Source organism: Artemia franciscana, chromosome 4 (genome assembly GCF_032884065.1).
Source record: "Artemia franciscana chromosome 4, ASM3288406v1, whole genome shotgun sequence".
NCBI classification, from domain to species: domain Eukaryota; kingdom Metazoa; phylum Arthropoda; class Branchiopoda; order Anostraca; family Artemiidae; genus Artemia; species Artemia franciscana.
This window is the reverse complement of record NC_088866.1, coordinates 5,765,036-5,792,563: the sequence shown is the minus strand read 5'-3', so window position 1 is coordinate 5,792,563 and position 27,528 is coordinate 5,765,036. Positions and strand designations below refer to the sequence as shown.

Below are 27,528 nucleotides of genomic sequence, written 5' to 3'. Positions count from 1 at the left end.
AACACGACCCATAGCAAGGAGTGAAGTGAAGCTATTGCCATTCAGGGGAGCCCCAATTTGATCAACTCGAAAGGAGAGCTAATAAGGTCGAGAAAGAATGCTAAAGAGCAAATGGCCTAGCATACAAATGATGACATTTTCTATTAGAAAGATTGAAGCGATGTTAGATTAGAAAGAGGAAATAACATCATGTAGGAATGATGCTAGATATTTTAGGGACAGTACACGGCGATAGTACAGAAATAAAAATTTGTGAAGAGCGTTAAAGAAGAAGTATAAAGGATCAATCCAAAAGTCAATGATTTAATTATAAAATGCTACGTTGAAATGACGTATATCAAGTATACTGCGAGGACAATCAGCCACCTTTCGTGTCCTCGAGTACAATTGCAGACACAAATGGTACCAGACAAGAATTTGAAGATAGCCATTTCAACACAGTCGAGAAATCGACCAATTATGATTCCAAGGAAAAATCATTGACCTATTCCCGGGGATAACAGTACCAAAAAACAAATAGCCAATTTCAGAACAGAGTAATCACAAACATGTTTTCGCAGAACGATATGTCATGTATTGTTAAACTAAAACTCATACAAAGATATTTAGTCTGTATAGTTGGGGAATTCAAAGTGAACTCCCTCTCCTCTTCACAACTTTGAATATTTAAGTATGTTGAACTTCTTCTATCAGTGATTTGACAATTGAAAATTTGAGGACACTTGGGTTTACACAAAGCATAGAACCCGTAAAAAGAAAGCGTTTGTTGTGGAAGAAATCTCCCTAAGCTGATACTTCTCTTACTACACCTATTCCTGCTAATGGTGCTGCCATTAACATTTCTATGACGGCTACTCTTAATACGATTTGGGAGTCATCACCCAAGCCCTTCCCTGATTTCTTTAGATCACAGGGCAGCCTTGAAAAATCAAATGTCGCAAAGAATCCAGAGTTTCCAGCCACAGAATGTATCTTGCCTTAGCCATAGATTTCTATGAAGTAATTTAATAGTTGGCAAAACCATTTTTTCCTCTAATTTTGCTTATTAATTATGCCGCATAATTCTAAACAGAGAAGGAAACAATTTCTTCCAATACTGAGCGATAAAATTTTATTTAGGTTTATTTTAAGTACATCTTCTCTACAGCCTTAAAATCACCAACTGGAAATCTATCCTTCAAAACAAACCAGATAAATGCCACAAATAATATTGCCTAAAATAATATAGTCAAAAAGAACATAGAAGGGACATCCTTGGAAAGGATTTTGTTTTGCTGCCATAATAGAAAAAACTATTTGCTTGCTTTAAAAGTGAAGTAAGTTTAACACACAGCGTTATTTATGTAGCTTTTGTTAACTGTATGGTTCATCTGTTTCTTTACATTTTTAGATTAAAGATCTGACTAAGCTAAAACTGCAATACGTTTACCTCATATTCTGGCTAAAAATTAGTCACCAATAAAAATCAATTTTCGCAAAAACGTGAGCTTCGTATTTATGAGAACTAAAAGCTGGATAATAGTAATTTCAAAATTCTTGATAGAAAAACAAAAACGATTTTACAGCAAAAAACAAAAATTTAATGCTATTCAAGGCCAAATATTCGTTTTTGGTGACTGAGACTGTTTTACCAGAGCGTAAGAAATCACTGATAGGCATGAACACGCATTTTCTGTTTCAATACTAACTAATTTAGGCCCAAAATTTAATTCTTACGACCTGTTTCACGATTTATTTAATTCTCAACGTTTCGTTGTCACGAGTGTAACGACTTTAGTTACATCTGGACACTAGATACAATGTGAAACCGATTTGATGAATATACGCTATTGTTAACATACACCTTTTTGGAAATTCCAACATAAATCGCTTACTTTCTAAACATAGACTTCACAACCTGGCTTCTTATTTCCTGTAATCATATGCATATTATCACTGTCACGTCATAAACGGTCGCATCTGACATTTTCGCACTTCTGTGATAACTGTCAAAAACTGTTGGCTAAGTTGTCTTCAAGAGGAGGATCAGCAGTGCAATGTAGATCAAAGCTTGATTGAATATACGCTTTCATGATGATCCTCCCTTTGAGAACAGCTTAGTAAACAATTTTGTCATTGATCAAAGAAATATGAGAATTTCAGATACGATCTTTACTCGCGATGAAAATGATGTAGAAAATCACCCTAAAATCATTTTGACCGTTCCTTCATAGTCAATATTTGAACTTATCATCACGTTATTCAAAAATACATTTTTTGCCAATGAATTCCAATTAAGATAGAGCCGTTCAGAGACGAAACCAATTGAATGTGAGGCAAAAACGGAGGGAGTTAAAAACAGTTTTAATCGCAACCATTAGTTTTGATTCCAATTAATTTTAATTTAAAATTTTAATTTAACATTTGGTAGAAAAATTATAAGAACGTTCTTGCGTTTGCTTATGAATTGGAACATAGAGTACGAAGTTAATTATATTTATAATTGGACTGAATATGAAAAGATAAAGGTTAATTAATTATTTGACATTAACATGTCGAAAATCTGGAAAAAGGCCTAATTAGTTTGATACCACCGAAAACAATAGCGAATATTACAAAAATCAACTAAACGGAAATATTAAACAACTAAATTCTCAAACAAAGACAAATGCTACCCTAAAACAAAAGTTTGGTAATCTTAAACATAAAACAGATTCAAATAAACTAATGAGTTGGCGAGAAAGACAGCGGATACAAAATTCGACTTTCCATCTTCTTAATCAAAGGGACAGTATATGCAACACATTCGTCCCAGCCTGGCTTCCTCCATGCTGATTCTCGGGTTTCTTTTCTTGTCTGAAGGTCAGCGTACGCTAAAACAAAGGAAAATAATTTGAACATTGTAAATAATTATTGAAACATTGAAAATGTTCTTTTTTCATCTTTCCAGTACCCTTTCTCATACCCTGATAGTTGTACCCATTTTCACCTATGACATTAATATAGCCTACTTTATATTTGAGTCACCCTTTTGAGTTTTTAACAACAAGAATTCTTTTGTATTTCCTTCTGTTTTTTCGATAATAAATAATCACGCCTTTATTTCTAGAGTTTTTCTAGAATTAGTAGGAGGAGGTTAGGTCTAAAGCCGCTTTTGTAAGACCAGCATCCAAAAAGACCCAGTCTTCCAACCCCGCATCGATGTGAGATTTCGCTAAGAATAGCATATGCCTATTCGCTACAAAGCTTCAAGCTAGGATAAGCTCGTCAATAAAAAAAATAAATGAAATGAAAAATTCCAAGTAGCAAGTGCTATTTCAAGTTCAACACATTAAAATTTAATGGAAATTCAAATATTAAATCACTGGTTAAACTGAGAAAAGAAATACTAGACAAAAAAAAAATAAATACCGATAGCAAAAAATATTGATTTTTGTAAATTTATAAAGGCTATGCTAAATATTAGGAACTAGATATAAAGAAATAGTATTTATATAACTGTAAATAAATATATATAATTACAAAATGGAGACAAAGGATATAATCTATATATATAAAAATAAGTTGTCTGTCTGTGGATGTGTGGATGGATGTGTCAGGTGACGTCACCTGAAAAAACTGGATTAGGTGACGTCAAAACTGAAAAAACTAAAAAAAGGCAAAAACTACAAAAAAAACTAAAAACTAATAAAAAAAATAAAAAAGCTAAAAAACTAAAAAAACTATAAAGGTAAAAACCAATAAAAAACTAAAAAAAAAACTGAAAAAACTAAAAAAAGGCAAAAACTACAAAAAAAAACTAAAAACTAATAAAAAAAGTAAAAAAGCTAAAAAACTAAAAAAACTAAAAAAAGGTAAAAAACTAAAAAAAATAAAAAATAAAAAAAAACTAAAAAAAAGGAAAAAACTGAAAAATAAGCTAAAATAAAGGTAAAAACCAATAAAAAACTAAAAAGAAAAAAAGGAAAAAACTAATAAATGACGACACTCAAAGAGAAAGCGACCAGGACAAAAGGAATGTTCGATTAGCAATCAACAAAGCACCGGGACACAGGGAGTATAAATGACGACCAGGACATAAGTAAAAAAAAAAAACTATCTATATATATAAAAATAAGTTGTCAAACTAAAAAAAGGCAAAAACTACAAAAAAAAACTAAAAACTAATAAAAAAGCTAAAAAACTAAAAAAACTAAAAAAAAGGCAAAAACTACAAAAAAAACTAAAAACTAATAAAAAAATAAAAAAGCTAAAAAACTAAAAAAACTAAAAAAACTAAAAAAAGGTAAAAAACTAAAAAAACTAAAAACTAAAAAAAACTAAAAAAAAGGAAAAAACTGAAAAATAAGCTAAAATAAAGGTAAAAACCAATAAAAAACTAAAAAAAAAAACTGAAAAAACTAAAAAAAGGCAAAAACTACAAAAAAACTAATAAAAAAAGTAAAAAAGCTAAAAAACTAAAAAAACTAAAAAAACTAAAAAAACTAAAAAAAGGTAAAAAACTAAAAAAAATAAAAAATAAAAAAAAACTAAAAAAAAGGAAAAAACTGAAAAATAAGCTAACATAAAGGTAAAAACCAATAAAAACTAAAAAGAAAAAAAGGAAAAAACTAAAAAAAATTTTCATCTAAAAAACTAAAAAAAACTAAAAAAGGTAAAAACTAAAAGAACTAAAAAAGAAAAAAATAAATGACGACACTCAAAGAGAAAGCGACCAGGACAAAAGGAATGTTCGATTAGCAATCAACAAAGCACCGGGACATAGGGAGTATAAATGACGACCAGGACATAAGTAAAAAAAAAATTAACAAAACTAAAAAGAAGGTAAAAACTACAAAAAAACTAAAAAGAAAAAAAAACTAAAAACTAATAAAAAAACAAAAAAATCTAAAAATCTAAATAAACTAAAAAAGAAAAAAAAAGGAAAAAAATAAAGGAGAAAAACAAAACTAAAAAACGAATGTATATACAGACCGGTACACCGGGATACAAATGACGACCGGGACACAGGGAATATAAATGACGACCGGGACACAGGGACACAACTACAACGGGGACACCGGAGGAAACAGGGGGATGTAAATGACGACCGGGACACCGGGACAGGGAATGGTCGATTAGCAATCACCATCAACAAAGCTCAAGGGCAATCATTAGAATCATGAGGTATAGATCTGAATACAGATTGTTTTCCCATGGACCATTATATGTTGCATGTTCAAGAGTCGGTAAACCTGACAATCTATTTATATGCAAAGACAATGGGACAGCAAAGAATGTTGTATATTCGCAAGTTTTACGTAGTTAAAACCATATATATATATATATATCTATATTCACAGGTGGGACATCGGGACACAACTACAATGGCGCGTAACTATTATGGCGCGTAACGACTTACGCGCGCGGGGGGGCTTGGGGGGGCGCGAAGCGCCCCCACCAACTAGGTGTTGGGGTGGCGCGAAGCGCCACCCCAACAGCTAGTATTTCTATAAATAGATATTAAGACAGTGAGACAAAAGGAAAAGATTAAAAACTTCAATTCAGGATCTAGGCATGTTGTTTATTTGCCATTTGCATTTAAATGATACTTTATTCATATGACATTTTCTTTTTACATTTACCTAAATGACATTTTTATCCTAAATGACTTATGAAAATTTTATATTTTTAATTTCAATGAAGATAATACATCTAATTAGCACATTTATAGTATTTTAGTTTAATTTAGTGCGAATCACGGAGATTTTGCCCCCCCCCCCTCGAATAAAGATAACGATATCTTCGTGTTGCCAAAATGCAGCAGTCTTTGAGGAGAATCTAATGACATTCTTTATAATCAGTTTTGCATAATAATAAGTTATTAGTTTCTATATAGAGTTATTATTAATAGTAATTAGTAATAGTATTAATGAATAACTATTATTAATTACTCATTTTATTATTCATATTATTATTATTATTTTCATTTTATTATTTTTCATTTTATATTTTTTTTTTATCATTCATATTATTAGTCCATATAATGAGCAGTTAGAATTAGTAATGTTATTGATGATAACTAATAATTAGTAATATCGTAACAACAGCAATTAGCAATTACTAATGACAATAGTAATTATAATTAATAGCAATTAGTAATTGGAAACTATTAATCAGTTTCCAAGTCGTTTTGGTTGAGAGGAAGAATGTGATGCTAAAAGTGAGACTGCAGGCATTTTAGTCAAAATTTGTGAAAAGTTTTATGTCACCACATTTTGAATAAATCAGATCAAGCTGATTCGAACCATCCTCGTGACTAACCTTACCGTGAGTACGAGGAGCTTATGGTAAAAAAAAAAAAAAAAAAAAAAAAAAAAAAAAAAAAATCGAATTTCAAACGTCGGATGCCACAGAAAATCACCTGGTCCTGTTGCAAGAAGAAGAGAATTGAAACATCCATAATTTTGGATTATCTCGAATTCCTTTGTTGATGATGTAAAGATAGAAATTTAACTTCTGGACCGGTTCTAGGCCCCGACAGCGGGCAGCTACCCCCTTACCCTAGTTTTTATGACATCTGACGTTAAATTCTTTTTCTTTTATATGAAAATTATACCTGTGGTACACAATAGCCCCCTTCCCCCAGATTATGAGGCATAAAACCCCCATTGCTATTATCGTCAGAGGAGGTTCGATCTAAAGCTTCTGTTGTAGGACAAGCAACAAAAGAGCCCCAGTCTTCCAGTCTCACATCTATGTGACAGTTCGTTAAGAATAGCTTATGTTTATTCACTACAAAAGCTTTAAGCTAGCATAAGCACGTCAAAAAATCCCAAAGAGCAAGTGCTATTTCAAGTTCAACACATTTAGATATATAAAAATTTCAAGTATTAAATCACTGGTAAAACTAAGAAAGGAAATAGAGAACAAAAAAAAAAACCGATAGCCAAAAATACTGGTTTTATAAAGATATAGTATTTATACAACTAGTAAATAAATATAATTACAAAATGGAGATAAAGGATATAATATTACCGTAAATAGATATTAAGACAGTAAAACGAAAGGGGAAAACAATTAAAAACCACAATCCAGGATCTAGGCATGTTGTTATTTGTCCATACTGTTGAGTTATCTCAAACATCATTCGTCAAACGCCAAAACGTCAAACGTCAGTATTATTTCAAACGTCAGATGACGCAGAAAAAAGCCTGGTCCTGTTGCAAGAATAAGAAGAAGAACCCTCATAAGAAGAGTTAGAACATCTATAATGTTGAATTATCTCGAACTCCTGTGTTAATGATTTAGAGGAAGAAATTTAACTTTGGATATTGTCAAACAGAACCGGTTCTATGCCTAGACAGGGGAGGGGGAGCGGCAACCCCCTTACCCTAGTATTTCAGACATCTGACGTTAATTTCCTTATATTTTATATGAAATATAAAATTATGAGCCCCCCCCCCCCTATTATGAGGCATAAAAGCCCTACTGCTAATATCTAATATTCAAATTAGAATTCAGGAAAAATCCTCATCTCTGAAAAATTCATTTTGTCAAGTACTTTCCCATACATTGTTCAGGTTCTATAGACTATGAGACAAATTTATAGGGTATGGATTTAGCTGAAAGACTATCTTCACATGGACGTATACAGTACTTAATTAAGGAGGGTCTCATCAATCTGAGGGAATTGGATTCAAGCTCTAAGATATAAAAAGCAAGTTATCTCTAAAAAACGTTAAATACTAAATTGTTTTTTGGGAGGGAGCATGTACTCAAGGTCAGGCCTATCTTTGTATGCACCTGCTAACTAATTTATTTGTGTTTACTGTAGATATTTCCACTATAGTGCTCAACATACATAAGATTTTTACAGATTTGTCCAGGAAAAAACAACTATTTGACGAAAAGCTTGAAACCCAACCTATTTTGTTTAATGCAGTATCTGTGTATCTGTTCAATGCAGTAGCTTTGTTACTAGTCAAACAACACAAACCGACCTAGAGTATTCTCAGTCTCCGCATACAAATGAAGAGGGTCTTACAACAGACCATATTCCTGAACGACGTGTCTGCAGATTTCACATAATGCGAGGCTGTAGAAAGGCGGAGAATTGCACGTTTCTCCATATTTGCGTGGATTATTTCAAAGGCATCTGCCGTGATGAGTGTGGTATTCTGCCTCACAGATCTCTGTGTAAAAAAATTGCTCATGGCCTTTGTTTAATAAACTGTTGTCCTAATGTGCATCTCACTTCCCACAGAAGGAAAAAGCTACGTTCCAATACTGAATTGCGAAGTTCAAAAAACGGGGAGCGAAAAATTCCACCTCTGTTAAAACATGGTTGCCAAAGACAACAATTTCCAGTCCCACTTATGAGCTTGAAGCTGAAACCACCTGTCTTAAATCAGCCAATGCGGATCCCTCCCCCCTCATACCAACCACTCCTCGTAAAACCTTGGAGAAACGGGCAAGAACCAACATCTGCCAGCCTTCCGACAATATATCCAGTACTAGCAACCAACCAGTTTGGAATTTCAAAGAAATCAGAGATTCGCCCACCCCTCAAACCATGTCTTCCGAGTATCCCAACTTGGAACCGATTCAATGTGCTGGCAAGGAGATTCGAGACTGCAGTGTAAGACCCTTCTTTCATCCCTATATATTTCCGAAAATAATATTATCAAATGTCCGGTCACTTATGAACAAATTAGAAGAGGTTGAACTTTGCTTGAAGAATGAACTTGTTGATATTGCTTGTATCTGTGAATCATGGTCCGCGACTGAAGATGTTGTAGCATTTGAAGGATGTGATACCTATTTCAAACCTAGAATGACACCCGATGATATTACAGTAACACATGATGGTGGTGTTGGTATTATTTGTTGATCGTCTATTAGAAATCGAGTTTTCACTTTCAGTAATATACCAAATAAGCATGGTTTTGAAGTATTATGGTTGTGGTGCAGGCCTAAGAAGCTTCCCAAGGAAGTGGCATCACTGGTAATATGTGTTGCTTACTATCCACCCCGTGGCCCCTATCGTGAAGACCTTGTGAATTACTTACAGAATTGCACTGACAATGTACGATCCTTGTATCCTAATGCTGGTATCATAATGTGTGGTGATTTTAATGACTTAGATGCCAAATGGCTAAGTAATTCACTATCACTTAAGCGGGTTGTCAAGGTGCCCATAAGAGGTAACCGTATGTTGGATCTCATTTTTAGCAACTGTCCTGAATATTATAATACTCCAGTTACATTACCCCCATTAGGTTTGAGTGATCACCTGTGTGTTGCTTGGACACCCAATCATTTTATCTCAAATAGACAAATAAATAGTGTGGTGTACAGGCCTTTCACACCTGAACTAGTAAATCTCTACAAGAATTGGCTCACAGATCGTGACTGGCGTGATATTTTCTCATTGTCTGACGGTGACAAAATGGCAAGTTTATTCTGTGAGGAACTGTTCGAAAAATACTGTGAAATTTTCCCACAAAAAAAAATGTATGTGAAATCTAATGATGAACCATGGATTACTCAAGAGATTTGGAATCTGATAAAAGTGAGAAACGAATTGCATTTAACTGGACCCGTAAAAGATTTCATAAGAGTAAGAAATTTAATTGTATATAAAATAAGATGTTCACGTAAGCAGTATGGGTCTAAAATAATAAGCAAAATATATAAATCCAACCCAAGGAAGTTCCATGATTTAGTTCAGAGCATTATCGGCAAAAAAGTAACTAGAGTTGAAGTGAGAGATGTCAATGGTAAACCCCTGTTACCTAGTGAAATTAATGACTTTTTTGCATCAATTTGAAAAATCCATCCGCAACTAAGAAAATTACCACCGAATGATTCAGTTTCAAATATCCCTATACTAGAGATTTGTTCAGTTCCTAAAAAGTTGAAGGCACTCTATTCTCGTAAATCTAGTTATCCTAGTGAGATACCAATTAAATTGATTATTGAGTATTGAGTGTGCTGATCTTTTATTAACTCCTTTAACGGAAATTTTTAACCAACGTTTTATTGATGGTGTTTTCCCATGTATTTTTAAACAGGCGTATGTAACGCCAATCCCCAAATGCAAGGCACCTAAAGATATTACCGAGATGAGGCCAATTTCGAAAACACCAGCTCTCTCAAAAGTATTTGAAAGTTTTATTTTTGATTGTTCATTTGAGGACATAAATGATAATATTGATCCCCAACAATCTGGATTTAGATCCGGGCATAGTACTGTTCATTATTTGGTTGCATTGTTGGATACTATCTTTAAGCACTTAGAAAATAATGGGGCCTATGTTGATGCATTATTTGAAGACATAGTCAAAGCTTTTGATAGTCTTGATCATAATGTAGTTGTGGAAGAAGCAAAGGCTATGGGTGCCCGTCCATTTGTTGTAAGAATGCTCGAGTGAAACTAAGAGCTCTTATATGACGTTTTCCTTCCTAAAGGGTAACAACCACTCTTCTCATAATTCCATACTGCCAACAAAGAAAATTGTTAAAATACTTGGGATACTGCTGGACGATGATTTAAGTTGGAATTCGCCCGTTGACTATCTGACTAAAAAAGGCGCATCGCTTTTACATTCATTTTCCAACCTAAAAAGATTCGGTACACCAACTGAGGTATTTAAGTCTGTATACTGCAGTTATGTTAGACCTTCTCTTGAGTATGTATGCCCTGCTTGGCATCCGGGATTGACAAAAGATCAAACAGACAGACTTGAGACGATGCAAAAAGAGCTGTAAAAACTATACTTGGACAAAACTACTCAACTTACTAGGATGCACTGAAACAACTAAATTTAGAATCACTTGATAGTCGTAGACATGGCTTAACATATACATTTGGACTAAATTGTTTGAATTTCCCAACTCATTGTCGTCTACTACCCAATCTTGAGAGCCCCCCAACTGAAGGACCAGTTACTAGACTCCGACAAATAAAAAAGAATTGTCCACAGTTACTGACTTGCTCAGCCTATAGTACTGAGAGATATTGCAAATCATTTGTTCCATATTTAACCGTCATTTTAATAATATTGACGCGACTAATATTTAATTTTTGATTAATATGTGGTTGATTAATATAATGTTTGTTTAGATTTTCCCGTCAGAGTTTTTGAAGGTATAAATTATTTTTGTCATGACATGCTAATGCTAGCTCCGGCTATTGTAGTGAATAAATATATTCTATTCTATTTTATTTGCCAATTAATCATTTTGTGTATTTAATTCAAAATTAAACATTTATTGATACTTAATATTAAATTCAAATTATTTCAATTTAATGCTTTATGTTCAAATATAACATGAACCTTTTTTTCCAAGTGATATTTCTAGGTGACGCATGAATCCTAATTTCAGTTGCAAAAAACGTTGCATAAAGTTATATGATTGTATAAATCAAAAGTAGAATCCAGCATTTTTTGCATCCTATCTTGTACACTTCACCCAAAAGAGACATTACAAAAAAACAGCTTTTCTTGGCATTTCTTTGCTAAAGATACATAATGTTCGGCTGTACGTTTTGCACCTTTTTTTTTGCTTTTCCTGTTGAGGAAGAGCTCCAAACTAAGTTCAAATGTATTTTTAAGTCAGGGGAAAGGGAAATATTCACTCTAGAGGCATATTTTTTTTTTTTTAGAATAGAATAGAATATAATTATTCACTACAATAACCGGAGCTAGCATTAGCATGTCATGACAAATGTCATGGCTTAAGTTTAACAAAAGCTCCAGTGACCAACCCCGGCAAAGGGATTGCAGCAACTGTAGCCCATGATTTCTAGCTGTGATTAACAAAGCAATATTGTCTCATAGAGAACAAACTGTATTTTCCATTTCAGGATTGAGGCGATGGAATTAGATGACTCCAGGAATAAGATCTGAGCAACGATAAAACGAAAACAATGAGGAATACTTTTTATAGATCTCAGCAACCACGAAATTCCTATTTTACTTATCTATGTGACGGCCCTAGACGATTTTTGCGGTTACAGATGGTCAGTAAAGGAGTTGGCAAATCGACCTGAAGACGCACCTTAACCGAACAAAAAATGCTTTGATGCTCCAAAAAGCTATTGAGCGTGACTTAATATTTTTGTCGTGGTAGTCTTTGGAATATTCTCCGAATTTGGAGAAGATCATAACTTGCCGAATTGGACATCACATGTCATAAAATAGCAGTTAAATTAGATTGTTGGATTAAAATTGGTTGCCAATACAGTACTTCAAAGAGACTAGATTTGCATACCCTCCTTAAAAAAAAATCATTGAAAAGTAAAAGAGCAGAAAAAGGGAGGGCATATTCAAGATTCTTTTCCTTCATTAGAAGACTCCAACCAGGAACAAAAAACTGACTTCCTGTAAATCTTAAATTACAGAAATTTAACAAGAGTCTCCAAATAGAGGTTTGTAAAGGTTTAGACGTTGAATTTAAATTTAATTTTAATGTTAAATTAATATTTTTGTCTTGATAATCTTTGGAATAATAGTCTTTTTCTACCGAAAATCGAAAATGCGGAGCAGGTCTATTGGGTATGACCTAATATTTTGTCTTGGTAGTCTTCGATGTTGCTGCCATTGACAGCTTAGGTGAACTTGACCATCTGTTGGTTTTGAAGGCGAAGTGCAAGACTATTGGAAAATTTCCTTTCACATGCAAGGCTATTTAGATAGTGGCTAAGATAAGTGCATATGTTTGCAAATGCAGAATGAAACCCCCAAATTTCATTTCAATCTGTGTAGTCTTTTTCTACCGAAAATCGAAAATGCGGTGCAGGTCTATTGGGCATGACCTAATATTTTGTCTTGGTAGTCTTCGATGTTGCTGCCATAGACAGCTTAGGTGAACTTGACCATCTGTTGGTTTTCAAGGCGAGGTGCAAGACTATTGGAAAATTTCCTTTAACATACAAGGCTATTTAAATAGTGGCTGAGATAAGTGCATATGTTTGCAAATGCAGAATGAAACCACCAAATTTTATTTCAATCTGTGTATTCTTTTTCTACTGAAAATCGAAAATGCGGTGCAAGGCTATTGGGCGTGACTTAATATTTTTATTAAGCAACCACCCATACAATACCAACAACCAACCTCCCCTAAATTTTCGAAGGTTAACGTCACTATTAGAGGAACATTTTACCAGATATTCCAAGTTGTTTGTATTTTTGGCCACGTTTATTTATATTTCTCACAACATTCACCTGTTCTTGTGGACATTTTTTAATCCATTCCTCCGTCAGGTTCAAAAAGGCGAAGTATATTTGTTTTACTTTGGTCTTATTTTATCTTTAAAAAAGAAAGACTTTGATTTAATTGTTCCAATTATGACTGCCTAAAAACGTCTTATTTGTGAACGTAATATTATTAAGTTTGTCAGCCACGCTCCTTTTATTTTTTCCTCGAAAAATTCTGGTACTTGTATATTATTAAATAAGAAAAACAAGTTGTTTTTAACTACAAGAAAAGGGGTCACATTAAAACTTAAAACGATCAGGATTTGTTACGTATATGAAATGGATTGTCCCCTCCTCAAAGCCTCGCTCTTTACGTTAAAGTTTGACTTTGTCTCACAACTCTACTTTTTAAAACATAAAAAAAAACTTTAGCGTAAAGAGCGAGGCGTAGAGGAGGGGACAATCCCTTTCATATACGGAATAATTCCTGTTCGTTTTAAGTTTTAATGTCACACCTTACTTGCAGTTAAAAAACCTTTTTTTTATTTAATTTCTGAACGTTTTTGAGTTAATGTATGTTTTGATTTTGGCTCACCGCACATGAATAGTTCAAACAAAATTTGCATATTATTTTTTTGCTAAATGGATTTCTCATAGTTTTGATTGGACGATTTTGATTAAAAACAATGGGCTGGGGGAGGAGGCCTAGTTACCATCCAATTTTTTGCTACTTAAAAGTGCAACTAGATTTTTTTTAAAGAACATTTTTGTTAATAATTCACTTACGTACCTTACGAATTAGCATACGTAACGAACTTATATATGTGTGTATTTTTATTACGTATATGAGGGGTTTCGCCCCTTCGTCAATATCTCGCTCTTTACACTAAAGCTTGAATTTTGTCCCAAATCCTGAAGAATTACCCCTCAATCACAGAGGCCGCAGATTAAATAGTTGAAATTACTAAAAAATACTTTAGCGTAAAGAACAAGGTATTGTGGAGGAGACGAACCCGCTTATATACATAACATCTTATGTTCGCTTTAAGTTTTAATCCTACTCATTACTTCCAGTTGCAAAAAAATTATTTTCTCATTGTTTTTTAAATAATGCTGGAAAATTCTGTGCACCCTTCATGGAAACTCTATTCCCTCATGATAAATTCCTCCATGGAAAGATACTCCCACGTAACCCCGCTCCTCCGACCCACTCCCACCCCAACGTGAAAAAGTTCCCCTCTAAACGCCTGTGCACTTCATAATAACCATTACTATATGTAAACGATGGTCAAAGTTTGTAACTTGCAGCCCCTCCCCCGGGGACTGTGGGGGATTAAGTCGTCCCCAAAGACATAATTATTAGGTTTTTGGGCTGAAAAGAATGGTCCCAATTCTTTAAAAATGACACCTGAATCACAAAGGCCCCAGAATAAATAATTGAAATTACTAAAAATACTTTAGTGTAAAGAGAGAGGTATTGCGGAGGAGACTAACACCCTTACATACGTAATAATTTCTGTCCGTTTTTGGTTATAATGCTGCTCCTTACTTCCACCTGAAAAACCTTTTTTTTATTTATTTTCTTATTGTTTTTTTTAATAATGCTAGAAAATCCTACAGCCCTTTCATGGAAATTTTCTTCCCTCATGATAAATTCCTCCATGGAACGATCTTCCCATGTATCCCCCGACCCCCCTTTAATGTGAAAAAGTCCCCCTGGAAACGTCTGTACACGTCCCAATAACCATTACTATATGTAACAATGGTCAAAGTTTGTAACTTGCAGCCCCTCCTCTGGGGATTGTGAGAGATTAAGTCGTCCCGAAAGACTTAATTATCCGGTTTTTCGACTATGTTGAAAAAATGCCTGTCTCAAAATTCCGATCTAGTGACTTTTTTAAAAAAATGAGCGTGGGAGGGGGCCTAGGTGCCCTCCAATTCCCCCCCCATTTTCTAAAATAAGATAATTTTTTTCAGGCTCGTAACTTTTGACTGGTAAAATTGAACTTGATTAAACTTATATATTTAGAATCAGCGTAAAAATTCAATTTTTTTTTATGTAACTATTGGTATTAAAATTCGATTTTTAGAGTTTCGGTTACTATTGAGTCGGGTCGCTCCTAACTACAGTTCATTACCACGAACTGTTTCATACGCCACTCGCTTCAGTTTACGATGTGTAAAACCCGAGAACAAACTGGTCTCCTTGTTATTTTAGAAGCTAATTTGGGTAATATATTTGCTAGGGGGGAGGGTGTAGTATAGCGGGTATGCAACATGTGTTGGGTACAATTATTCTGCATATTATGAAGTAAAAATTATTTTTCTGACTGTCCAAATACATTACCCCCCCTCCCCTTATGAGCAAATGCAAAAGCTCAAATGTATATTTCCCGTCTATTCTGTCACTTGTCTTTGTCTTGTCTCGTGCTAAGCTGAAAGAAACTAACGAAGAAACTGGCTTGTTCTCGAGTTTTACACAGCATAAACTTGAGTGAGCGGCATATAATAAAGTACTAAGATTCCTCCCCCCCTACGGAGAAAAACAAAAATTAAAATAAAATTCTGAAATTTGGAAAGCCCTATTTTCCACGGAGGGGTACTTTCTGGGGAGTATTTACTGGAGGGGTGTTTCCCGCGGCGGGGTATTTTCTGAGGGGGTATTTTCCGTGGGGGCGTATTTTAAGGGGAGTGGTATTTTTCGTGCGGGTTTCTTTTTCTGGGGGGTAATCACCGGGGGGGGGGGGGGTAAACGCCTAGAACCATCTTAAATACGTACCCTAAATTAACCTAACTTAGTCAAACCTAACCAAAATACCAACTAAATGTTTAATTAAAATATAGCGTCAATGTAGTTTCCCACCGAGCCGAAGCTAATATTGTCTAGTACAAAGAACATGAAAACTGATAATTGTCGCATGTTCACGATACAAGATCTTGAGTGTGGTGGCTATAAGACAAAAGTACTAAATTTTGTTATACAACGATAGGACCTTGCCTACAGCGCTTCTACTGCCTGAATCGAACACTTACTTCTAATATATAAAACCGACGACAGAAGGGGATGGTGACTCAACACATCATCTCCTATCCTATAACTACACTTTTATTCTCTTAAGACTGTATCTACAGTGTCTCTTAGTCTAAAAGTATCATCATTCTAAGTAATTTGCTTCCTATCGAAACCCAGCTAATGCCTTTATAATTACTATGCTTACTCTTATCACTTTTTTAGAGGGCGCTTTGCGTTAGAGGAGGGAGAGAGAAACTTTGGAGAGGTTTCTTCCAATTGAAAACTGAATGTTTTAGTTCAATCCAAGGTCTTTTTAGGTCTTTTATTGGGAAAAGGGTGCAGGTTTGATTCAAGGTCTCCAAAAAGGCTCAGGGTATTAAGGTTAAAAATTTTGTAAGAATGTGCTAACCTTAAGAATGTTGAGAAGAATATCAAACACAATGAAAACAAACTGTGTGAACGCTGATTGTCCAAAGGCATATCAGCAATATCTAAGGAACGCCGGAGGATGTTCAAGAGCTATCGAAGGGCAACAAGCCCTTCTTACCCTTGTTAGAAGCCCCTTCCCATTACACTAATTGGAATTTTGAAAAAAAAATTATTTTGTCTATAATAGTCAACAGAACTAATAACTATCCTTCCAAGGATGTCATGTCCTCCACAACCCCAAGGCAAGGACTGATGTGCCTTGCCCTTTGTGCCTCAAATTTTGAGGAGTATGCAAAGCTAATTTCGGAATAAAGCAGGACGTATGAAAGGGCAATTACACACAATAAACCTTGCAATATTTACGTCTTTAACATAATGTTTTTCGCTATCGTGTCGGTCTTATGCTTGCTGAAGGTGCACTTAAAAATATGTCCGCAAATGGACTTAGTAAAGCCCCTTTCCCTTTACACAGAAATAAGTTCAGGTCTTATATTTGTTAATTTATTGATTTGAGCAGAGATAGCTTTTTTATGCTTACACAATTAAATTCGCCATCGTCAAATACTCAGAAAAACATCCTAACAACATTAATCAAAGGGTTTCCATTCTCCATCGTTTACAGCAGAAACTGCTGTAACGAAAACTCATTGTAACCGTAATTTTACATGGGTGTCTTTGACAAACTTTCTAGTGAGACATAATTTCTAGAGAATCCTGACACAGCAATTTACTGAATGGTAACGTATGATTATCCAAATAAACCTTTGAGAATTTCAAGAGTATAGAGTCACTGAAAAGTGACGTTAAATTGACATAAAAGGAAACGCATCAATGAATCCCTATAATTGAGACTAAATTTTTTTTTTCTCTTTTCGTACGGATGCTCAAATCAAACCACAAGTCGTAGAATATTTGGATAGGCCTCATTTAATTCAAATCAAGTTAAAAAGAAACAAAAGTGACTACACCACAGGAAAGTGGTGTTTTTTGGTAATTCCTCACAAGAAATTTTTTACGTTTACATTATAGGCCAAGGGGGCGCTAACTTCCAGCCACCCGGTGTATATCTTGGACCGCCACGTGTGCCACACAGCTCCACCACGTTTGGCATATTTTCCGCACACCTGGCACAGTAACGAAAAACACTTTACACAGTCCTCAAAAATGCTTGGCGCACTCTCCAAAATGCTTTGCACAGTTCTGTCCGGCTTGGCACGTGCTACCTGGTCTACATGATTTCTCAGAGAGAGCCACCCCTCGTTGTAGGATAAAAGCTATAGATAATATGGCAATAGTTTTAAGTTTCAACCTTCCTGTTTCTTCATTAGAAAAACTGTTTTTTTTTTCAAATTAATTACTACCAAAATCGTCCCCGAAAGAAAAGCTTAACAAACTTCCTCGGTAAAACATGGGGCCAAAATGTATCAACCCAAAGTTGGTTTAAAATAGCAGTAATTAATATACTTACAAGTTATGAACCATGACTTGCAAAATAGAAATGCTTAGGATATTAACGAAAACTAAGCACAAAGAACAAAACTATGGAAACCAATTGCGTTTGTACAATAGTTAGAGTAACACTGTGTAAACTGCAAAAAGCAGACGACAATATCCTGAAAAATTTTGGCAAGCATCTGCGAAAAAGACGCCTACATTACGCCAACTTCTTAAAAAGATAAGCAGTCATACAACGTGGCCACTCTGTCAATATAAAATAGATAGTCAATAGTCATTCAAGTTATTTGCGTTTAGGAGCATGGCTTTTCTGCCAAAGCTCTAATAGACGATAAGAGTACCAAGAAATTCAAAATTTTCCAGTTGCTTTCTAGAAGAAAATACTGGGGATACAAGTATGGAAGTCCCAAAATCTTATTATTTTTATCTTTATTTTAAAACCAATTATTCGTTCAAGATTTTTGAAATTTTACATTGCATATTAGACTAAAGACTAATATTCAGACAAATCAAGCCACACTCTAGCTCACAGATGGAAAGGGGGGAAATCCAGGACGTTTTCGGGATCGGTCCGTTTTTACTTACTGGAAGGGGTTGCCAGATCTCAAAGAAAACCGATAGGAAAATCAAAGCAAAAGAAAAGGTTGTTGGATCTCCGCAAAACATTGTGAGTAATAAGTTCCTAAATAGTTATCTCTGGGCGTCTTGCTCAACGTCTGTGGTTGGGGGAAAGGAATCAATAACATTTTGCAATTGGAATATCTTCAAAAATAGTTAACGGGTACTCTAATCGGGGATTTTCAGTGTCGGGACACAGCCAATGCCTGTAAACGTTACGTGAAGGGGAATCTATACATCCCGGTCGTGATGACATTTAGGGAAAAATTAGCTGGATGTCAATCAAACTTCGTGAGAAAAAAAAATCGTGGGAGGGGTACCTTAACTTTGTCTTCAGGATATCTATTGAAAGGAGATACCAAGCAGTAACAAAACTTTTTCGGAAGTGGGATAGTGTCCTAGGTGGTCCTTTTGGGGATCCACACCTTTTCTAAATTTTATGGGAGAAGAGGAACCTAAATTATTGTCGTCAAAACATCTAAGGGAACAGATTGTCAGATTTCAGTCAAACTTGATCAAAGGCAAGAGTCCAAAGGTGCCCCAGCAAGCCTTTTGGAATGGTTTTCGTACTCTAATCGATGTGGCAGAATGGGAAGTTTTTAGATTGTTGTCATTTGAACATTTGCCTGTCGAGGCTAAGGAGATTAACACTTTAGGGAAAGTAGGAGCTAAAATCTTTGCTATCCTTCGGAGGATCAGGAATCCACCAGACCTTTTTAGGATAGGGAAATGGGATAAGCCCCTAGTTTCTTGTCATTGGGACATCAAGACACAAGAATTTATAGATTACAATAAAATTTTGCTAAAATTAGGAAGAATTTCTATGCACCTATTAAGAATATACTTCTTGCTGACTAGTGCAGAGGGAAGAGTTCACTGCATTTTGTCATCGATATATCTACCAGAATGAGTTGTTAAGTATCGACACAACATGGTAGTGCATGAGTGTATGTGACTTAGCCTTTTTTAGAGTTTAAGCCCAAATCAACTTAGATGGTAGAAGCGGTTATTAAACTTTGCCATCAGAAGCCCGAAGTTTCAAAACAAGTTTTGGAAAAAAGAAGAAAAAATCCAAGTGAGGAAGAATCTCTATTTAAAGCTGACAGTAATAGTAGTTTCAGTAAAAGTAGTAGTCACAAGTGGCATTAGCAGTCGTCAAGTAGTAGTAGCAGTCGTCACAAGTAGTAGTAGTTCTTGCAAGGAGTAGCATTAGTCGCAAGTAGTAGTAGTCGCAAATTGGGGTAATGGTCACAAGTAGTAATTGTAAGCAGCAGTAGTAGTCGCATGTTGTATAGTTGCAGTCGCAAGTAATAGCAGTGTTTACAAGCAGTACTGGTAGTCAAAAGTAGCAGTAGTAGTGGTAAGTAGTAGCAGTTGCGGGAAGTACATTCAATATTTGCAATTAATAGCAAGAGTTACAAGTAGTAGTAGCTGTCGTCAGTACTAGTAAACCCCACAAGAAGTAGCAGGTGTCGCAAGTAGTAGTAGTAGTCGCAAGCAGTTTCAGTACTAGCTGTAAGAAGTAGCAGAAGTCCCAACAGTCGGAAGTAGTAGTAGTATTCCCGAGCGGTAGTAGTAGCTGCAAGAAGTAGTAGTTGTAGTGGCAAGTAATAGCAGTCACAAATAGTAGTAGTAGTCGGAAGTAGTCGCAATCGTAAGTAGTAGTCCCAAAAAGTAATAGTAGTCGCAAGTAGTAGCAGTAGTCACAATTACTAGTGCTCGTCACAAGTTGTAATAGCAGTTGCACGTAGTAGCAATTGTCGCAAGCACTAATGTCACTGTCTCAGTAATCGCAATTAGTAGTAGCAGTCCCAAGTAGTAGTAGTTGCGAATAGCAGAAGTAGTCACAGCTGCAAGTAGTTCTAGTCCCATGTGGTCATGGTTGCGAGTACTCACAATCACAAGTAGGCTTTGTCACAAGTAGTAGTAATTCGCCAGTAGTTGCGGTAGCAAATAGTGACAGTCGCACTCTCAGTACTCTATTTCATTCCTAGGATATTGTCCCAATCCCATTTTTGCAACCTGGATGCACTTAAACTCATTTGGTTTAATTCAATAGTAGTAGTAGAAGTAGCAATAAACATATTCTAAGACCACAATGGCTATATACAACGTTTGATAAAAAAAAAGTTAAGAAACCAAAACAAGAGTGATTTCCTTCAATTGGCAACGAAAAGACAAAGCATACATTTAGGCAAGGAATTCCAACAAGTCATCCTCAGATTTTCTCTGTGTTCTGAGGACGGCTTAGAGCAGTTCCGTGCCGAAGTACTTGTTTTACCTTTATTAAATAAATAAATAAATAAATATATTCGCAAATTTGATGGCAGGCCGTTAAGCCTCTACAAAACAAAAATCTTAATTTGCATTTCTTCTAAATTTGCATAAGGAGAAAATGTCACTTGAATAATATTCATCAACTTCCTTCTTGAATGTCCGTAGGTTTGTGGAGCAGATTACTCTTTCTGGTAAGTTGTTCCAATGCTGAACAACTTGGTTGTCGAAAGTCCATCGGCCCATGTCCTTGTAAAAACGTTCCATACTCACTTTGTACTGATGTCCTCGGAGATGATTTTTATTGAACTGCACGATTCTCTGGGCTGGTACGTTATCATAGGCTCCATTGCAGAGCTTGTACATTTCAATAAGATCACCACGATGGAATCTATATGCGAGGGTTGGGATTTCAAGCTTTCTAAGCCGCTCTTCGTAGGGAAGGAAGCGTAACCTGGGAGATAATTTAGTTATCCTCCTCTGAACATTTTCGAGAGCATCTATGTCCTTGTTGCAGTATGGTCTTGTAGAACAATGTCCATGCTCAAGAATCGGGCGGACAAGGGACTTATAGAGCGTAGCAAGCATTTTGTCGTCCTCGCACGAGAAGTTTCTTCTGATCATACCAGCAACTTTGGAAGCCTTCTTGAAGACAGCTTCATAGTGGCTACTGAAGTTCAGTTCAGAATCCACTAAGATGCCTAGGTCTCTTTCTTCTCTACTAAGAGTGAGTGCAGCGGAACCAAGAAAGTATGAGCAGTTTTGGATGTAGATTGTCTGGGCCTGTGGACTTGCTTGGGTTAAGTTCTCTGAGTTTTTTTAGAACATCGCTATGTTTGATCTCTATCGGTCTTATCAATTCGCTTATACCCTGAATTGGTTCCTCGCGGCTAAAGTGGTCTTCGTTCTCAGGTTCCTGACTAAAAACAGAAGAGAACTGGCTGTTGAGAAAATTTGCCTTGTCCATGGGGTCGTGTACCAGCTTTTGTTTCACGGGATCGTAAAGAGATGAGACTCCACCTTTGTTTTTCCTTTTGCTGTTCACGTATTTCCAGAAAATTTTTGGGTTTTCTTTCAAGGAGAAAGCTAATTTACGTTCTCTAAGCTTTCCTTCTCTTCTTGTTGCTTTTCGAACCCTGTTGCGGAGCCTCTTGAATGTTTTCTCTCGGTCGTTACTTAGTCGATTACTTTTGTAGTCTCTCCATGCTTTTTGTTTTGCTCTAATCAGTTCAATATTGGCTTTAGGTAATGCAACACGGGTGTATTTATTGTGCATAGGAATAAATTGTTCTTCCATTGAGGCTACAATCTTAGTGAACCTTGTGTAAATGGTGTCTAACGACTCCAACCCACTGAATTCTTCAGTCCAGTTGACATCCGAAAGCTCTCTTCTCATAGCAACGTAATCTCCCTTGTAGTAGTTACGTTTCAGTGCCACACGTGTCCTCAAAACCTCCGTTTCCCAGGTAAACACAATTACCGAGTGATCCGATTTACCGATTGGTGACAACTGCTTAATATCTGATACCAGGTCTCCATCGCTTACTAGTAACAAGTCGAGGATACTTGGTGTGTCAGATCCCCGCATCCTTGTTGGCTCAGATATTAGCTGCTCTAGAAAGTGTTCGTTAATAACGTCCAGGAATTTACTCGTCAAGCTTGCGGTAGATTCCGTGGTGTATCGCCTATTCCAGTCTATCTTAGGGAGATTGAAATCTCCTATAATAGCAAGCTTTTGGTTGGTGTTCTTAGCGAATGCTGCTATTTGCGAGAACAGAGCTTCGTCGGATGTGTCAGTGTTGTTGGGGCTACGATAACAGATCCCAAGAACAGTGTCTGGTCGTTTTAGACTTAATGCAGATCCACAGACTTTCTTTGGGCTCAATCGTGTCGGTTGACCTCGATATTGGATGCACGTTGATGCCTTTTCGACAATAGCAGACTATCCCTCTACCTGTATTCTCTTCCAGATTTTGTTCATACAGATAATAATCTTCGATACTGAGCTCTGTGACGGTAGGTAAGTATCTGTAGTTTTTTGGTTTAACTTCTACTATTGCCACAATATCCGGATTTTCCAGTTTGATAACCTGCTTTGCTTCCTCCATTTTGTTTAAGAGAGAGTCAGCGTTGAAATAGAGGCATTTTATTTTTTTTTCGGATTCATTTGTATGGCTTGGGCCTTTTTCTCGTCAATTTTGGGGCTGTCGTTGGCTGGGACCATTTGATGGTCTCGCTTGTTGTCTCATTCTCTGGTTCCCGTTGGACCTGGAATTGGTGCTTCCAGTAACATTAGAGTGTTGCTGTGCTTGCTGACCTTGGCTCGACTTTGCTCGACGCTGTTGTGCCAGTTGTGCCCTTTGCATTGGTGTTCGATCAGGGTTTATGTAGACCTGGTTTTTTACAAGTTCGTTGGTCGATTTTCTTAGATTTGGGGCTGCGCTGAGAATCTTCTGTCGCTTCTTGATTGTGTCGACTGAGTCCTTCAGTTTGACTACTAAGACGCGTGGCTTACTGCCATTTATTTGACTTCCCACGCGTACGACCTCACGAATGTCGTCGTCCTGCAGGTGAGCTCCCAAATCATTCTCTGTAGTTAGGTTAATCACCAAGTCTTTGTCAGAGGTGTCTTCTGACTCCGGGAGACCAAAGATCGCAACATTTGTCCGTTTTCCTTCTCTAAGTTGTTTTTCCTTATCAGCCTTCAGTATCACATCAACAGTAGTATCATAGCTTTGGATGGTGCTTTCCGTTGGAACAGGAGCTGGGAGCGAAGGACTGGGTGCATTTAACTGGAACGCTTCCCTCAGTTTTAGCTGCAGGAACGATACGTTTCTTTTGTTGCAGCTCTCGAATTCGTATTGGAAAAGACGTGAATCAGGATCTAGGCTCTTAATTGTTAGGAATAGATCGGCGTTTAATTGTCTACATCCCGCGTGCTCGTATTCACCACAGAAAAAGCATTTGATGGCCGTGGAATTTTCTGTCTGTAGATGACAGTAGCTGCATAGTTCATTTGCAGCGCTGAGCTCGACCGCTTCAGGTAAGGTGGCTTTTCCCTGTCCCAAGCTCTGATCCGAGATGTTGTTTTTGCCTCTGAATGTTGTTGGCATATCGTTGTTTGTGCTGATCGGAGTTGAGTTGTTTTTCGGCGGTAGATTTGGACTAGGGGCTACTTCTGGGTTCGATCGGGTTTTGACTCCCGATGCAGGTGAGCTTGTATTCGCAGGCTTGCAGCTAGGGCAAACAAAGATGCTTGCTAGTTCACGTGAGTATTTTGTCTTTCCGCACGTCAGATGGCACCACTTATGGCATTTCGTGCATTTTGCACCGCCGCTGCTTTTCGTTACATTTTGACTGCAAACAGAACATGGTGGTTGGTTCATTTGTTTAGTTGCAAATCAAGTAGTAGCGCCGAGTGTTTTGAGCTCAAAATTTCGTCTGGCTATTGAACCCTTACCCCGCAATTAAGGAAGGTGGGCCAAACATGTCCGAATCACTTCGCCGCGATGCTCTGGCAACAATGAATAGAAAAGTAAGGGAAGTGTTGAGGGTTGGTTACCTTGTCCCCGCAATTTAAGAGGCACGCCCGGCGGGTACCACGGCTCTTGCTACCAACTCACTCACCCCCCTTCTGCTTACCTTTCTCTCGCCACCTCTATCGCAGCGTGATTGCCATTAAATTTTGGAATTTCCAATTATATTCACTTCTTGATGGCTAAATGAAATGTCTTTCTTGCTAAAAACTAGTCAGATGTAGTCGTTTAGATCGTAACAGCATCAGAATTGATTATATTTGTTGGAAAATAAGTACTTAGCAACTATCGACCAGTGTTATATGAAGAGCAACAAAAATGGTGCCATATGATATTGGCGATGTAGATGGCGACCTAATTAATATGTGAAAAAAGATGGCGCTGATAGAAATTTCTAGAGAAAAGACCTATACTAGGAATTGAAAAGGGTTTCTCAAATTCACCTTAGCTAAAAATCTATCTCTAGAGTATATAAATCAATATGAAAATAACCTAAAAATAATGCAGAAGCTTTATCCCATTAACAGCAAAGAGTCGAATTTAGCCACAATAAACCAAGATGTAGCATAGATAATACATATATCTTTGAAAAAAAACTTTCTGAGGTACGATGTCATATTTGATGACTCCGGCACCTGATTCTCCGTGGTTTGTTCTTTACTAGGATTCTACTAAGAAAAAATCGAAGACATTTTCCGTGGTTGAATAAGATGAAAGTAAGGAATGAAATTAAAACTTGAAATGAATTAAATAATTCCACCCATGAGGAGCTACTGGCCTTTGTAAGAACAGTTCAAATAGGAAGGATGGGGTACATAGGCAGGGAAGCTATTCATAAAAGAATTCTAGTGGCTTTATTTATAACCAAAAAGTGAGAAATACCAGTCTCAGTGGTATATTCCCCGTAGATCTGACTAACGGAAACAGTAGCGACTCAGACAAATTTTGCATACAATAACAGGGACAAGTAAATAGGATCACAGAGTTAGGGAACTTTAATGCTCATGTTGGTATAAGTGGGAAATAATTATACCCCAGCTTAGGAAAATGTAAATCTTGCGTAAGGACGGAAAATAGCAGCGGTAAAAAATTGGTGAAACCTTGTAGATAATCTAGTTACAACCAATACAGTATTTGGTCATAGATGGCCAATAAGTTAACATGATATCCACTGGATGGTGGGAGGATCATCCTTATAGATTAAGCTACTGTAAATTTAAGTCTAGCATTATTGACCAAAGACTGTAGGGTATATAGGAATGGTGTTATCAATACTGAAAGAAAAAGATCGCCATCTAATAGTCTGTAGGGCTAATTTAGAGCTAAAGTTTAGAGGTAGTGTTATCTACCTTCTGGGTAGTTCTGACGTTGATAGGATGAGTGTATTGGATGAATCTTCCAAGTGCAGTTGCATATCATATTGGAGAGTTTAGAATTTGACATAATAGAACATGGATGGAATAATCTTCACTAGGTTGTATCTGACACAGCAACCATGAAAGTGTCAGGGAGATAGGTAATATGAGGGAAGGGTAAGGGAAGTTAAGAAGGTATTAAAATATGAATTAAGGAGATGCAGAATGAAATAAAAGGATGAAATTTCCAGGGATCTGGAATATGTAGCCCGATGAAGCAATAGTAATACATTGTATTGGCATGTTAAGAAGAGTAGATAAAGCAGTCATTATGTACTGGTTCCAATTAAAGACAGAGACGGAGCATGGAACATAACTGAGAAATGTTGGAACATTTTGACATTCTATCACCTGAAAAAAAAACAGCAATCCTTTGCTCCAGGCTTTACTGAGGCTTGACGCTGGAGTCCGTAGTAAACATAGAATTTTTTTTAAACATGAACAGGTGTAGATACATAATTTTTGTTAGCTATTAGCACCATTATACTTTTTTCAGAAGGGTTACTTTTATATAATTATTTATATAAATATAATTTACATAATTATTTTATTCTTATGTGTTAAGAGGTAATTTGTTTCCGTTCCAGGTCAAGGGGTAGGAAGAGAAATCGCTGCAAATAAAATTATCTTGCCAATCAGTTTTTATTTTATAACCTAAATAATATCTTTTAATAAACAAAATTCTTCTTTAAATTATATTCAGTTTTGATTTGAATCTTGACTTTTGCAGTGTTTCTGCCACCCAAAGAGAAATTGTGTGTTACAAATGGTGTTTTTGTGAGATAAGAGAAACATTTTGGCAAAATTACTTAACTATTCGGAAAATCGAAGCGGAAACACTTGGCAAGTTTTTTTTTCATTTAAAAAGTAATCAAAATTAACTATACTGTGAAGCCTGTATTAAATTTTTGGAAGTGTCTAAGAGATCAAAATCGAGTTCACAGTCTTTATATTTCAAATTGTATAGCACATCCAATTTGAAATATAAAGACTGTGAACTTGATTTTAATCTCACCTAAGCTATGGTATAGTCATTCACTACTTATTGCATAGTTGCATTCTTAAAAAATTAAAGAATGCGAATTTCTATTAAGATAAAGGTTAAAAAAAGGTCAATTCGTATTTTTTTTTATTTATTACTCTACACCTTTGCCGCCAAATTTGTAGAAACTTTTTATTAAGACTTGTTCCGCCACGCATTGCTCCGGTGGTCAACATCCTCCAAACTGCATCTCTTCACAACGCATATGTTCTAGTTCTGCCATGCGTGGCACGTGTCATCAGGTGCAAAGTGTACACGATCTTCGATAGCGGTCAATTTACTCATCTTAATAAAAATTTTCATTCTTTAATTTTTTAAGAATGCAACTATGGTATAAGTAGGGAATGACTATACCCTAGCTTAGGTAAGATTAAAATCGAGTTTACAGTCTTTATATTTCAAATTGGTTATGTTATACAATTTATGTATTACATTAGTCCTGTGGTGGTTCATGGGACCCATAGTTCCTACAGAGCTGTAGCAACGCAGTACAGGGTCGACGCAAGGACCTTGGTAGCCAAGAAGTGGTGTGAATACGATAGAATAAAAACAAAATATTTTACATTAGGTAAGAAGTGGCATT

General features: G+C 36.0%; 1 protein-coding gene and 1 long non-coding RNA gene across 3 annotated transcripts in view; both read right to left on the bottom strand.

The window, feature by feature from the left end:
* LOC136025906 (uncharacterized) overlaps nt 1-27,528 on the bottom strand; it is a 54,427-nt gene that overhangs the window by 23,915 nt on the left and 2,984 nt on the right. The window lies entirely within an intron of this gene.
* LOC136025905 (uncharacterized) lies at nt 1,105-18,187 on the bottom strand. Its single transcript, XR_010617174.1, has 2 exons — nt 18,074-18,187; nt 1,105-2,852 (listed from the first exon to the last, which is right to left on the bottom strand). It is a non-coding gene; the product is annotated as an uncharacterized LOC136025905 (long non-coding RNA).